This window comes from Entelurus aequoreus, linkage group LG07 (assembly GCF_033978785.1).
Source record: "Entelurus aequoreus isolate RoL-2023_Sb linkage group LG07, RoL_Eaeq_v1.1, whole genome shotgun sequence".
In the NCBI taxonomy this organism is placed as follows: domain Eukaryota; kingdom Metazoa; phylum Chordata; class Actinopteri; order Syngnathiformes; family Syngnathidae; genus Entelurus; species Entelurus aequoreus.
The window spans coordinates 62,722,589-62,739,292 of record NC_084737.1 but is presented as its reverse complement, the minus strand read 5'-3'; the positions used below and the strand labels follow the sequence as shown (position 1 = coordinate 62,739,292).

Below are 16,704 nucleotides of genomic sequence, written 5' to 3'. Positions count from 1 at the left end.
GTACAGAAAACACATGAGTGAATGATCCATCCATATAATTATTTTCTTCCGCTTATAAAGAGGTTGGATCGCGGAGGCAGCAGCCTAAGCAGGGAGGCTCCCCCTCTTGGGCGCTGCGAGCGAATTCCAGTCATTTGAATTTGTTTTTAACTATACTGGTGATTGTGACTGTGCGATATTACAGTTGTTTTACACACTGAGATTTTGAGTACGGGAAAAAAGGCTCTTGCTCGCTGGTAAATTCTCTGTGTGTGAGTGACTGTGTGACGCATATAAAAAAAAAAAAAAAAAAAAAAAAGGAGTCTCAGCTGGGAGACATTTTGAGATAAGAGTGTGTGCGTGTGGCGAGGCTGTGTGAGTGTCAGCTGTACGAGGCGTGGGCCGAAGAGGTGTGACAATGTTAGGATAGCATTGAGCTAGGATAGCATTGAGCTAGGTTAGCATTGTGTTAGCATAGCATTGAGCTAGGTTAGCATTGTGTTCGCATAGCATTGGGCTAGGTTAGCAAAAGTTTGCTTACTGAGGCATAGTAAGGCTAAGTTAGCATCTAGCTTGGCATTACTAAGTGTGGTTGAACAGTTATTCGCGGTCTGTAGAGTGTGCTAGTAGTAGGTGCTTGCTAAGTCCAGTAAAATAATATATATATGGAAAATTACACGTTTAAATATCAATAAATAAATACGGATTGTGGGACATTGAAACATTGTTTAATTCATCATTCATTTATATGTTTAGTATACTTTTTTGGTACAGCCTTGATGCTCTGCTGATCCATCCAGTTTCTGTGTGGAAGTGGAGACAAACACACATGCACGAACATCATAGATTAGGACACATTGTAACTTTGAATTAATAGTTATACAACAAATAAATTAATAATATTGAATTTAAATTTGATAAAGATAAATTGATCATACATTGACATTTTAATTTTTTTTAGGAATAAACACACAATAAAATAAAAGTTAAATTTATATTCTAATACATCTAAGGGCATCTGTGAAACATAGAGTCTGAAGAAGTACAGATAAGAGCCACTCAGCGCCATTGTCAAAACAAAACGTAGAGAAGCGTTAAACAAATTCTAATCAGAAGGAAGACAGACCAAAATATGAGAACTTAAGTAAACAGACAGCAAGTAAACCAGAAATAATAATGTAAATAAATAACAAAGAAAGCAAATTTCTATGTGACATTGGTGCATGTAGAATTACAAATAGAGAATAAAACTAAATGGAAATAACTGTCTGCAAGATGAGCATGAAGTCATGAATTGTGCTCGGGTTAGTAATAAATAGATAGATAGACAGATAAAACGTTATTGATTCCTTCAGGAGAGTTCCATCAGGAAGAAGAACTAAAAAGTAAACAGTAACTAATAAGGGTATAAATGGAAACAAAACAGAAAAATATTACAAGGAGAATAAAAATACAACAGTAAAATAAGAGAAACTAGGCATTAACGACCACAATATAAAAAAAGTATTGCACTGTCATTGTTTTGCATTCCCTGTCATCCTAGCCCCCCCCCCCCCCCCCCCAAAAAAAAAGAGGAGTTGTACAGTGTAATGAAGTATGAGACAAAGGATTTTTTATAGGCTAAACCAGTAGTTCTCAAAGGAGGGTATGGTGTTTCCGCCCGGACAAAAAAGGGGGCTACTTGAAGGTATGCCAAGGGGTACCTGAGATTTTAAATATTTTAAAATAGCGACAATTCAAAATCCTTTATAAATATAATTATAGAAGAATAATTCTTCAACAAAATAAATATTTAGAATTAAGTTCACGAGCCCAGATGGATCTCTATTGCAATATACAAAGAAGGTTGATGATTGATTATATGTATAGAAATCTTTATTATAATTTAATCACTTGTTTAATTTTTAAAACGTTTTAGTTATTCTTATATTTTTTGGCCAAATAAGTCAAGTAAAACCACAACAAATGAGCAATATGGTGCACTGTTATACAATTTAATAAATCAGAAAATGATGACATTATGCTGTATTTTATTTCTTTAGTTTACTGGGAAAAAAGGTTGAAAACCACTGCCCTAAATCATATCTAAAGCTAACATTATTTTATAAGACTGATTATTTTGGATTATTGTGTTTGTATTGTGAGAGAAGGAGAGAAAGTGAGAGAGAGAGGAAGAGAGAGCAGGTGAAAAAACAAAATGAGGGTGAAGAGGATGGTTTGAGAAAATATGGGAAAAGGATGTTTATAACCTTACGTTATGTGAATGGTTTCTAGGAGAACAGAAAATAGAAACATTGTGTGAAGTGTAAGGAAGAGATGGATACATGATGTTGTTTGTAAAGGAAAACGAAAGTGAAGAAAAGATGAGAAAGTGACAAATGAAGGTATTCGTAAATGGTATGCTGTTGATTGTGGTTAGCTGCAAGTTTGTTTATTTGTTTGTTTGTTTAGTTGTTTAAGTGAAATGGGAAGAAATCAATAGGAATAATTACATGCAAAATGGAATAAAACTATGAGTGCGATAGATAATGAATGAATAAATGAAATAGGTTTATTTTAGTCATATAATAAACCATCAACCAATTTGTGTGAGCAGTTTAACAGTAAATTAGACATATTAACAATCATACACATTTACACACAGAAAAGAAAAGAAAAAAGAATGACCGAAAAAAGAATAGGCGGAAGCCAAAGCTTATATTGGCCTATGATATACAATTACTGAACATTAAATTACCTGGAACATCAACGTTAAAAGATGAAAGTAATTGTTACTATATTTTATAATGTTCAAAAAACTTTACTTTTCAAGGGTCTCCAAAACCATAACAAAAAACTACATGTGTTCAGCTCATCACTGAGGATGGTACATCATTTAACTCCTAAAACTGAAATACATTTGTGTTTTTATTTTATTTTACTTGACCTATTTCAAAAATCAATATCCCCCGTAAATGATAGTGTCTCCTCATAATGTAAACAAGCTAAGAATACAAACTGGAAGGCTGTTGTTCTTTACTCGGAAACATAATTGCCATTGTTTTAAAATTAAATTATCTGAACATTTAACACATTATGACTTAAAAAATGGATTGATATGATCATAATAATAATGCTTTGTGTAATATTGAAATGAGCCTTTTTATTTTAAGTATTGGGTCTATATTTCTTCTATAAACATTTCCCCAAACTTCAAAACAATATTACATATGGAAAAATAAATGAATAATATAACATGTGCAGACATTTCTTATTCAGCATGTGTTTAACTTTATACCGAATAGCAATGGATTTGGATATGTTTCTTTAATATGTTCAATATGCGGCTTCCAACATATTAATGATCAATTACTATTCTCAAGAATGTAGTTCATATACTCTGTCAATTTCCACTTGATTCAACTTTAATTTTTGTTTCACAATTTGACTTTGCACCCTGGACAGGTCGCTACCTCATCACAGGACCAACACAGATAGATAGACAGACAACATTCACACACTAGGGCAAATTTAGTCTTATTAATTTCTACATATTGAGATATATTACTTAAAATAACTACTTAACCACTGTTGTGAAACACCTTTCTAATTCATGGGAGTATTGGGATAGGACTGAGGAAGATGTCTGCTGTGGTGGTGGTTAGTTTGGAAATTAATTTAATAAAAGTAACTTTAAAGTGCAGTCTGACATTTTAGTTTGGAGTAAATTATAGTTTTATTTAGACATTGCAGTACACCATACCATACGCCCGGGAATCGTTTTTGGTGATTTGGCTCCCAAAATTTTTTGTAGTCTTTGGTGTGACTCGACCGGGGTTTTGGGCTTGCGACCTGCCGATCTCAGGGCGGACACTCTAACCACTAGGCCACTGAGATGAAGGAGGCAAACCAAATCTCAACAGCTTTCAGTTAGCTATAGATTTTGAGAGTATAATGTGAATAACTATAACTTTACAACTGTTTGCTGTGAATAGTGTTGAATAATAATTATAAATAACAGCCTACATTAATAATTAGAATAAGAGCCGATATGTAAAGTTAAAAAAAGAAAGAAAAAAAAAGAAAAAAAAAAGAGGAGAAGTGTGATTAGGCATGGCGCTTAGAGCATGGCCTTGTGTGTTTGTTATGACTAAGTTGAATAACCAGTCGGAGACAGGCAAGGCAAGGCGGGGCAGCTTTGTTTGTGTGGCGTTTTTCATGCAACAAAGTGAAATGAAAGAAAATAAAAGCAAAATTAAAATGCAGACAATAAAAATAAACAGTGCGGACGTTAAAAGTTAAAAGATTAAAAGATTTAGCTGAAAGATAAGGAGAAACGTGAATAAATACATTCTTTTGTTTTGGAGAATATCACGCACAGCGGGGGGTCAGAGTGCAAGCATGACAACTTGCTCGCGCCTAGTGATAGACAAATGATAGTTTAAATTAACTTATACATAATCTTTAAGTGAATTAAAAGGGTACTTAAATACACATGAAGTAGTACGTATAATCTTTGAATTAAGGTTATTGATTAGCAATTAATGGGATAGTTAAGACTGTAATTTTAAAACGTGATATGCAAATTGAACTAACCGAGAGGATATGAAAACGATGGGTGTACATGTTTTGAGTTCCAAATTCTGGAGGAAAAAACCTCAACAAAACGTAAAACCATACAGACGGACTTGGGTGGTAGCCAAGGTTGTGCTAGGTCAAGCGAGGGTGGAAAGGATGTGCAGCCGGGGGACTGCCAGCTTCTCTGAACAAGACAAGCTCCAAAGTTGTAGCCAGAACATGCTCACAAAAAATACAGGTGTGACAGCAGGATACAAACAGACCCCTGCTGGACATAAGTGTCAACGGACAATGTTCAACACAATCTTTGAAGCATTCCTTTGTGGTCAACCTGCACACACCTTATAATGACCTGCTTACGAACTGTGCCCTGACAATTCAATACTGCACAGAAGGAACTTCCTGATGTTGCCTGACAGCACGACATCAGCTGACAACTACTGGGGACGCCTCCCAGGAACGAGTGGAAGACGGGGACTGCTCCAACTGTCCTAGCACTTGCTGACTGAGGTGCGTCCGTGTGTCCTGCCACCCAAACCGCCAAAGTGTATGATCACCAATTAGACGACTCATAATAGGAGCCTTTTGACTCTTATATATGGTGGGACTCAAGGTATGGCCGCTCATGTGAACTATCCTTACAACAATTAGAATGGTATAAGATGGACAACTAATGACCCACATTGTTCCTTTGCTCTCTGTCCTGCCTACGAAACCAAAAATTTAGGTCAAATGATAAAACAGGGCGTAGCTGCCGCTGATTGAACCGATACGCAAATCAATTATTTCGGTTGTCTGTTAAAAACATAGCTATTGGTTGCAATTTGGACATTCTTGCTGTAGGCTACAAAGAGCGAGCAGCTACACAACAGCTGAGCTAAAATAAATGTATTTATAGTTGCTTATTACATACACAAAGTCGCATGAAAGACAGAAGTCTGTAGAAAGTATTCAGTAACAAACGTGTCCGCATTATTAAACTTTCTACCACAGGAAACATACTGAACAAATACAGCAGTTACTGTCAGACTCTAATCCGGATTACCTTGTCTATCAGAGACATGGTTAAAACCCGCAACACCTTTCGTTCTAATTAATGTCCCGGGGGACAAGATTACAGAAAAGACAGATCGAGTGACAAAGGGGGGAGGAATTATGATTTATGAAAGGGAAAACATTAAAAGTAGATCAATTTGAGTATGTTGAAATTAAAATTACATTTTCCTCAGAAATGTATTTCAAGGTAATTGTAGTATACCGACCGACCACAGCTAAAGACATTTTTCTTGATTCATTTTCAGACATCCTCAAACAGCATAGTATGAAAGAAGTAACGTCATGGAGGACGTTAATCTGGACTGGTTAAATAAAACACGTAGAGAGAAACTTAAGGATATTATAAACGGCTTCTATATGATACAAATGATAAGCAGCCCTACTAGAATTACAATTGGATGACAAAAATTAAAGAGAACATCTGTAAATACACAAATACAAAACCAGAAAGAAGAGTGCTAAAATAAAAAAAAACATTGGATTAATAAAACAATTTGGATTCTAATAAAGACATGAGGACTCAGCTCTCATAAGAGAAATTATAACAGGTCTAAATACAGATCGTATGATTTAAAAGTTTGGAGGAACAAATTTACAATGTTTATGCGGAAGTCTAAGGCTGACGTTCATTTAGAATTAATCAAAGCTGCAAAAGGGAACAATAGAGAGTTATGGAAAACCAGATACAAACTTACGGAAAGAGAGCAAACAAGAAACAACACTATAACATTAAATATCAATGGCGCTACTATCGCAGACAGTCTGGACATAAGTAATAATTTTAATGAACATTTCATCCAGTCTGTACAAACCCTGAATAAAAAATCCCTCAAAATCAGTGCAAATAATTGTCATTTATTCAGGATGGACTAATTTTAGAATTAACAAATGAAACAAAGTTAAACAAAATCTTCACTGCATTATCAGACTCACGATCTAGAGATATATATATGGGTTGGACACTATCTTCCTAAAAACATATAAGGATTGTATTATTGCACGTATAACAACGATTGATAAATAAATCAATAACGGAAAACACTTTCCCTACCACGTCGAGAAACTGCTACTATAATTAAATCCATAAAGCAGGAAATAAAGAATACCAGAACATGTACAGACCAATTAGCCTTCTCCATGTTATAACAAAAGGAATAGAACATTTGAAATTAAAAAGTGGCTTTGGAGCAATCAAGGCTGCTCAGACGGTCACTAAAAGGGGCATTTGGTGACTTTTCTTAAAATTGATTACATGCTACAGTATGATTATTTTTTGATTAATTATTGATTATTATGAATGTATATATTTATTATGATTAATTAGTGTCATAATTGTATTGCTTGATTTGTGGATCCCCTTAATTTAGGTAGCCAGGGACTACAGATGGAAAGTAACTATTTAGATATAATCTGGTACAGAACACATCTGTTTCTGAACTTAATGTTTCTGTGCATTGTCCCATCATAGATAGACTAAATTAAATACACCTATTTAGTGAATTATTGAGGCCACAATAATTCACTAGGTGTTGTAAAATATCAAAGTACTATTGCAAAAGCGAACAGTGACCTCAAACATGACCTGTCCTCTGCCTCTGTTCTTGCTGCACTTGACTATCAGCTGTCTTTTCTTTTTCTTGGATGTTTCTGAAACTACTAATACTACTACTACTATTACTATTACTATTACTACGACTAACACTGTCCCTGTGAGAGGGACAGAGGGGGGAGGTGAGTTTGGATTGGGTCAAGTTTGAGCGTGTTGAGGTTTTATTTAATCGATATGATCAATCCGGTACAAGGATAAAGGAACGTAATGATTTAGATTGACAATTGCAGTGGTTGGCGAAAGCAACCCCAACCTCAAAGGAGGGTGCCAATTCAGTAATTAAATGTTTTGTGAATGATCTAATATCCCGACATGGTTTCCCCAAAAAGATTAGGTCAAAAAACGGCACCTAATTTAAGAAAACAGGTTAATCTTCTTCAGTCACAAGATCAGCACTTCTCAGGACCAGCAGCTTCCTAGGAAGGTGGAAAGACCATGCGACCAAAATGGTAAGTTTGCAAAATGTAGAATTTGTGTGCCAGTTCCTCTGTGCAGATTTGAGGATGAAAGCAGCCACCCCAGATTCCCTTGCACTCGCTAAGAGGGGCACGGTCAAAGCCAATCCAGGACCAACACCCGATACCTGACTGGAAGGAACCGAGAGGAGAGACAACACCTTGCCAGCGATGACGAGAACAACTAAGGTTGCCAGCCAATGTGTCCACCGGGACTCCAGCAGCTGTGGAAAGAAGTGTCGGGAGTGCCGAAGCAGCGAGGAGGCCTGAAGCAAGCCGAGGGCCTGGACCAAAGCCCCACGCCCCATACTCTGCCCCAGCCTTCCCCAAAGCCCCCACAGCTCCAACTCTACCTGAGTTTTCCCCAAAGCGGCCAGCGCGCACATGCCATTGCACAGTCTGCCCAATGGACTGAACCACACCCCAAGAAGAGACAGAGACAGACTGTTTGAGTGGATCTCTTTCTTCACCAGGGCAGCCGAAAGCCCAACGAGGTGTCGGCAGGCCACCAGCCTGAGGCACCACCGAGCCATCTATACGAGCTCTAATCGAACATGGACTCATACGAAATTCAGTTGTGTGTTCAAAATCAATTGATAATTAACAATATTGGTAACTACATTCTTTGCAAATGCCGGGAAAAATATTTTTGCAAATGTCTTACAGTCATAAGTCTATATACATTCATCTATTTATGTTCAATGATGTTCATGATCAAAGTATTTGTTATTCCTTTACTAAATCAAAGGATAGGCCACTAATTGTGTTCTGTGAGATGGTTTTACTGCAGGCTGGTAACAGCGATCGCTCTGAAGGAGGGTCATAGACGGAATTTTTGCCTCGTATAAAAACATTGAGGTTTTTGCCTCTATCTGTGGTTAACTTAGTGGTCTACATCAGAAACTGTTTTGGTCCAGGGTCTTAAGACCCTGGAAGGCGGGTATGTAGTAGAATTTCTGACCTTTGACCTATATTGCATGTCTAATGGGAATGTACGCTCATTTGATTTCTTTCCTATTCTGTGCCAGTGGGACAAAAGTGAATGTTAAGTCGTGCCAACCTGTCTACAGAATGTGTTGACTGTCTAAAGGATTCGAGTTGTTATGGAACGGATAGGGAAAAGATAAAAGACATTGACACACTCGATAAGGAACGATGACGCACAAAAGACATATAAAAAATGGCAGAAGACCGGAACTCGACAGTGATTTTGGCTTGTGTGTGTCTTGTTTGCTCCGGAGTGACATGTGGTCTGTCTGCACGGCCAACTCAATTCAACCTGCACTTATGATAATGGGTAAATAAATTTGTTGTACTAAACTACTTTTGTTGCCTGTTTAAGCTTCGGACAATCCACTACAAATAACATTGGAGGAATTGTCAAAATGTGTAAATGGGACAAAACAAACAACATGTTTACTTGAACCAATTCCTGGGAAACTTATCAAGGAGCTTTTTGTATTACTAGGTCCATCAGTGTTAAATATTATAAACTTATCACTTTCCTCTGGCACTGTTCCCCTAGCATTCAAAAAAGTGGTTATTCATCCTCTACTCAAAAGACCTAACCTCGATCCTGATCTCCCGGTAAACTATCGGCCGGTGTCCCACCTTCCGTTTATCTCGAAAATCCTCGAAAAAATTGTAGCACAGCAGCTAAATGAACACTTAGCGTCTAACAATCTCTGTGAACCTTTTCAGTCCGGTTTCAGGGCAAATCACTCTACGGAGACAGCCCTCGCAAAAATGACTAATGATCTATTGCTAACGATGGATTCTGATGCTTCATCTATGTTGCTGCTTCTTGATCTTAGCGCCGCTTTCGATACTGTTGATCATAATATTTTATTAGAGCGTATCAAAACGCGTATTGGGATGACAGACTTAGCCTTGTCTTGGTTTAACTCTTATCTTACTGACAGGATGCAGTGTGTCTCCCATAACAATGTGACCTCGGACTATGTTAAGGTAACGTGCGGAGTTCCCCAGGGTTCGGTTCTTGGCCCTGCACTCTTTAGTATTTACATGCTGCCGCTAGGTGACATCATACGCAAATACGGTGTTAGCTTTCACTGTTATGCTGATGACACCCAACTCTACATGCCCCTAAAGCTGACCAACACGTAGCTGGAGGCGTGTCTTAATGAAATTAAACAATGGATGTCCGCTAACTTTTTGCAACTCAACGCTAAGAAAACGGAAATGCTGATTATCGGTCCTGCTCAACACCGACATCTATTTAATAATACCACCTTAACATTTGACAACCAAACAATTAAACAAGGTGACTCTGTAAAGAATCTGGGTATTATCTTCGACCCAACTCTCTCGTTTGAGTCGCACATTAAGAGTGTTACTAAAACGGCCTTCTTTCATCTCCGTAATATCGCTAAAATTCGTCCCATTTTGTCCACAAGCGATGCTGAGATCATTATCCATGCGTTCGTTACATCTCGCCTCGATTACTGTAACATTTTATTTTCGGGCCTCCCTATGTCTAGCATTAAAAGATTACAGATGGTACAAAATGCGGCTGCTAGACTTTTGACAAAAACAAGAAAGTTTGATCATATTACGCCTATACTGGCTCACTTGCACTGGCTTCCTGTGCACCTAAGATGCGACTTTAAGGTTTTACTACTTACGTATAAAATACTACACGGTCAAGCTCCTGCCTATCTTGACGATTGTATTGTACCATATGTCCCGGCAAGAAATCTGCGTTCAAAGAACTCCGGCTTATTAGTGATTCCCAGAGCCCAAAAAAAGTCTGCGGGCTATAGAGCGTTTTCTATTCGGGCTAGAATACTATGGAATGCCCTCCAGGTAAAAGTTAGAGATGCTACCTCAGTAGAAGCATTTAAGTCTCATCTTAAAACTCATTTGTATACTCAAGCCTTTAAATAGACTCCCTTTTTAGACCAGTTGATCTGCCGTTTCTTTTCTTTTCTTTTCCGGGGTGGACCGCTAGCCTGTCCATCAGATGGGGACATCTCTACGCTGCTGACCCGTCTCCACTCGGGATGGTTCCTGCTGGCCCCACTATGGACTGGACTTTCGCTGATGTGTTGGACTTTCACAATATTATGTCAGACCCACTCGACATCCATTGCTTTCGGTCTCCCCTAGGGGGGGGGGGGGGGTTACCCACATATGCGGTCCTCTCCAAGGTTTCTCATAGTCATTCACATTGACGTCCCACTGGGGTGAGTTTTCCTTGCCCGTATGTGGGCTCTGTACCGAGGATGTCGTTGTGGCTTGTACAGCCCTTTGAGACACCTGTGATTTAGGGCTATATAAATAAACATTGATTGATTGATTGATTGATTGATATATATATATATACATTACCGTTCAAAAGTTTGGGGTCACATTGAAATGTCCTTATTTTTGAAGGAAAAACACTGTACTTTTCAATGAAGATAACTTTAAACTAGTCTTAACTTTAAAGAAATACACTCTATACATTGCTAATGTGGTAAATGACTATTCTAGCTGCAAATGTCTGGTTTTTGGTGCAATATCTACATAGGTGTATAGAGGCCCATTTCCAGCAACTATCACTCCAGTGTTCTAATGGTACAATGTGTTTGCTCATTGGCTCAGAAGGCTAATTGATGATTAGAAAACCCTTGTGCAATCATGTTCACACATCTGAAAACATTTTAGCTTGTTACAGAAGCTACAAAAATGACCTTCCTTTGAGCAGATTGAGTTTCTGGAGCATCACATTTGTGGGGTCAATTAAACGCTCAAAATGGCCAGAAAAAGAGAACTTTCATCTGAAACTCGACAGTCTATTCTTGTTCTTAGAAATTAAGGCTATTCCACAAAATTGTTTGGGTGACCCCAAACTTTTGAACGGTAGTGTGTGTGTATATATATATATATATATATATATATATATATATATATATATATATATATATATATATATATATATATATATATATATATATATATATATATATATATATAAATATATATATCGTTCACCCCAAGTAAAAATGATCCCAGATTTTTCTCATTTGGCTCAAAAATACACATTTGAGAAAGTGTTAACCAGTATGAATATTCGACATAAATATTATTTTTTAAATTATTTTGTAGAGCTATGTTTATTTTATCCGTTAATATAATGGCAGAGTTCAATCATTTTTAAAAGCACTTGAATGGTCCTCAATAGAGGAGAATAAAAAATGCTGATTGTTTTGTCAAGTTCACTTTTCTCTGAGTTGACTTGAAGACATTGGATCTACTTTGGTGGATTACTGAAGCCTTCAATAACTCATGAGCTGCATGAGTTGCTCTTTCACACTGCGCTGACCAGTGCAGGGGGATGGCGGGGGGGCGGGGTCAAGTAGGTGCATGCAAGATGCCGACTGGGTGTCACTACACCTGAGTTGTCAGCGGCAGCTTCAGCACTCCTAAAAATGTCCTGTTTCGAAATGAATCGTTAGGAAAAAGAGGGGTTGACTGCAGTTGCAGAGGCAGAGGCAGAGATGGGGAGGAGGAGGAGAGAGAGAGAGAATCAGACGGATGGAGAGGAAGTACAACTCAAGTGTGGTGGGAAGGCACAAAGCAGCTGAGAAAAGACAAGGTTCACAACAAGGACAGTATGAACAACAAGTATTTCAAACTGAAACAGAAAAAAAAACACTTTTTGTCTTTCCCTGCAGCGTTCTTTCTAAACATGTGAAATAGCAGCAATAATACACCCAGAATAACCTGATCTGAATACTATTTCTTTAAGAGAGTGCACTGCATTATTTACTAGGAGTGTACCGACACAACTTTTTCACTTCCAATACCATACCCATATTGGCACCTTGAATATTGGCTCGTTCCGATCCAAAGTGAGTAGGAATCAAACTAAATGAGTCAAACAGAGAACAATAAAAAACACTAACCTATTTATCATTAACCGTCTGGAATGGACTGTCTTTTTAAGTTGAAGTGGAGTGGTAATTGTTTTTGGTGACACAAGTCACGATAATTCATGACGCACTAAGTTAAATGATGCGGACACATTTGTTACTGGATACTAAGACTTTGTATGTGTAAGTAATACACAAGTATAATTATTGAATACTTATTTTTAGTGACAAATGTTACATTTTATTTTTCAATGATTATTACTTATGTCTGGCTTGTTTGCGCTGCGTGCTTGGCTGTTGTGTAGCTGCTAGCTCCTAGTAGCCTATTGCCTAGCATGTTTACCTTTTGTAAATGATTGGGCTAAAATAGAAGACATGTGCTTACTGGAGGGCATTCAGATGTTAACTGGGTGTCCAGCTTGGCACAAGTAAACACGCTGCAGGACTGCTCATATCGCACATGATATCACACACAAGTAAACACACTGCAGGGCTGCTTGTATCGCACATGATATCACACACAAGTAAACACACTGCAGGGCTGCTTGTATTGCACATGATATCACACACAAGTAAACACACTGCAGGACTGCTCGTATCGCACATTTTGTTGTTTATTTTGCTGATATCGGACTGATATCAACGTCAGATCGGGACACCCCTAGTTATCGCTGATTATTAATGATATCAATACCAAGAGTTCAACTTTTTATCGTCTTTTTGTACTTTTTTCCATCTTTCTATTTTTTAAAAATGTGCAGTATCAGCAAATATGTATTACTATATATATATATATATATATTATGTGCACATTTATATAAATTACCGGCATCATTCTTGCCTGTAGAAGAGGTTAACTGTCTGGAATGGATTTATCTGTCTTTAAGTTGAAGTGGAGTGGTAATTGGCCACCATAATTCACAAAGTTTATGACGAAGTAGGTTGAATGATGCGGACACGTTTGTTACTGAATAATTTCTAATACGCTCCTGCCTTGACAACTGTGCTGTTTTACACTGCAATATTGTTCAGTTATTATTACGTATGCCTAGCTTGTGTGCTATTTTGTGCTTAGTTGTTGTGTAACTGCTAGTTAATAGTAGTGTGAATGTGTGAATGTGTGTGTGAATGGGTGAATGTGGAAATAGTGTCAAAGCTCTTTGAGTTCCTTAAAAAAGGTAGAAAAGCGCTTTACAAGTACAAACCATTTACCATTTACCATTTACCTGTAGTCTAGCATGTTTACTTTTTGTAAATTACTTGAGGAGAATTATTGGAGGGCACTAAAACATGAACTTTGCTGCCTCTTAGCCAGGACTCCTTTGAAAAATAGTTTTTTAATCTACATTTTTCCTGGTTAAATAAAGTTTAAATTAAAAAAATTTAAATAAACTGGCTGTCCAGCTTTGGTATCGGAGATTATGTCACATTTTACATGCTAGCACATATAATAGCCACATTTTTTTTGTTGCAAATATCAATATCGGATCGGGACACCCCTAGTATGTACTATACAGTTCTTGTCAGAATTTTTTTAGAAATGGCTCCAAAAGATGTACATTCATAATTTCATTACAGTTGACAAAATATACAGTCATGAATAGGAATATATATGAACCTAACCACCAATTGGACATTTTAAGGACATGTCACTGATGTGATCAGATTTTTTTTTGGACATACACAAAAAGCCTCTGGCCAAGACTTTAAAACAGACGTGTCCAAAGTGCATCCTGGGGGCCATTTGCGGCCCGCTGCTAATTTTTAGATGCCCTTTTTAATATACTACTACAAAAAAAACACATAAAATGTGAAAAAAAAGAGCAAACGGGTCTGTAGTAATGACACAATTTTGCAATATTGATATTAATAACAAAAAATCTGCCATGCAGGCAGTTTTTTACTTTAAAACTGGCATTGCTCAAAAAGTAAAAACGTAAAATGTATGGATAGATCTGAATTTGATCTAGACATTAAAGTCTTGAAAGTAAAAATAATATATATTGATAAATGACAGAGGACTTTAGTCAGATTTGTTTTTAAATTGTCATTGTTCCAAAAAAAATAAAAAAAAATAAAAAAATTAATGTTATAAATTATTGACCTATTTAAGGCTTTACATCAACAATTCCACTTTGAAATTTTGTGGGGGGAACATGTTGCATATGTAACGTTTTTGCCATTAAAAACAGGGTTCTATTTGACAAAAAAAGACAAAAAAATGAAATTATTCAAAAAACTACGCAACGGATAGATCTGAAGTTTATAAAGATACTTAAGTGTTTGAAAGTAAAAATACTATATATTGATAAATGACTTATTTTTATTAAGTGCAATCCTTTTAGATCCCCGAGATTTTTAGTCAGATTTGTTTTTAAACTAAAAAAAATAAAAAATAAAAATCAATGTTATAAATTATTGACCTATTTAAAGGCCTACTGAAACCCACTACTATTGACCACGCAGTCTGATAGTTTATATATCTATGATGAAATCTTAACATTGCAACACATGCCAATACGGGTTAACTTATAAAGTGCAATTTTAAATTTCCCGCTAAACTTCCGGTTGAAAACGTCTATGTATGATGACGTATGCGCGTGACGTCATGGAGTAAACGGAAGTATTGGCACACCATTGTGTCCCAATACAAACAGCTCTGTTTTCATCGAAAAATTCCACAGTATTCTGGACATCTGTGTTGGTGAATCTTTTGCAATTTGTTTAATGAACAATGAAGACTGCAAAGAAGAAAGCTGTAGGTGGGATCGGTGTATTAGCGGCGGACTACAGCAACACAACCAGGAGGACTTTGAGATGGATAGCAGACGCGCTACCGTGAGTTCAGCTTTGGCTTCCAAACATTTGATCGCTTGCCCGTACGTGCGTGGCGCTATGTGCATGTCACATACGTAACTTTGGGGAAATATATGTTTCTTGCCGACTCTGATGGTGGCCGGGGTGTCGTCAAAAGCTACAACGCCCGCCGCCGCACCGCTGTCCTCGCCTTGACTTCCTCCGTCTCCGGGCCGCCGACCGCATCGGTGATCGGGTGAAGTCCTTCGTCGCGCCGTCGATCGCTGGAACGCAGGTGAGCACGGGTCGTGATGAGCAGATGAGAGCTGGCGTAGGTGCAGAGCTAATGTTTTTAGCATAGCTCTGTCGAGGTCCCGTAGCTAAGTTAGCTTCAATGGCGTCGTTAGCAACAGCATTGTTAAGGTTTTCCCGGCTGGAAAGCATTAACCGTGTAGTTACATATCCATGGTTTAATAGTATTGTTGATTTTCTGTCTATCCTTCCAGTCAGGGGTTTATTTCTTTTGTTTCTATCTGCATTTAAGCCCGATGCTATCACGTTAGCTACGTAGCTAAAGTGTTTCGCCAATGTATTGTCGTGGAGATAAAAGTCACTGTGAATGTCCATTTCGCGTTCTCGACTCTCATTTTCAAGAGGATATAGTATCCGAGGTGGTTTAAAATACAAATCCGTGATCCACAATAGAAAAAGGAGAAAGTGTGGAATCCAATGAGCCCTTGTACCTAAGTTACGGTCAGAGCGAAAAAAGATACGTCCTGCACTACACTCTAGTCCTTCACTCTCACGTTCCTCATCCACAAATCTTTCATCCTCGCTCAAATTAATGGGGTAATCGTCGCTTTCTCGGTCCGAATCGCTCTCGCTGCTGGTGTAAACAATGGGGAAATGTGAGGAGCCTTTCAACCTGCAACGTCACGCTACTTCCGGTACAGGCAAGGCTTTTTTTATCAGCGACCAAAAGTTGCGAACTTTATCGTCGATGTTCTCTACTAAATCCTTTCAGCAAAAATATGGCAATATCACAAAATGATCAAGTATGACACATAGAATGGATCTTCTATCCCCGTTTGAATTAAAAAAAAATCATTTCAGTAGGCCTTTAAGGCTTAAATTACTTTACATCAAAAATTCCAGTTTGACATTTAGTAGGGGGGAAATGTTGCATATTTTGTGTTTTTGTCATAAAAAACTGGGTTGTTTTTTTGACAAAAAGGCCAATAAAATAAATTTTTTAAAAAAAATTACGCAACAGATAGATCTGAAGTTGATACGTTTTTGAAAGTTAAAAAAATAAATAAAAATGACTTATTTTTAACACTTTAAAGATTGGGACCCATTTGGGTCCCCGGGACCT

General features: G+C 37.4%; 1 protein-coding gene across 1 annotated transcript in view; it reads right to left on the bottom strand.

Moving 5' to 3' along the window:
* Positions 1-16,704, bottom strand: part of plch2a (phospholipase C, eta 2a) — a 167,974-nt gene that overhangs the window by 36,358 nt on the left and 114,912 nt on the right. The window lies entirely within an intron of this gene.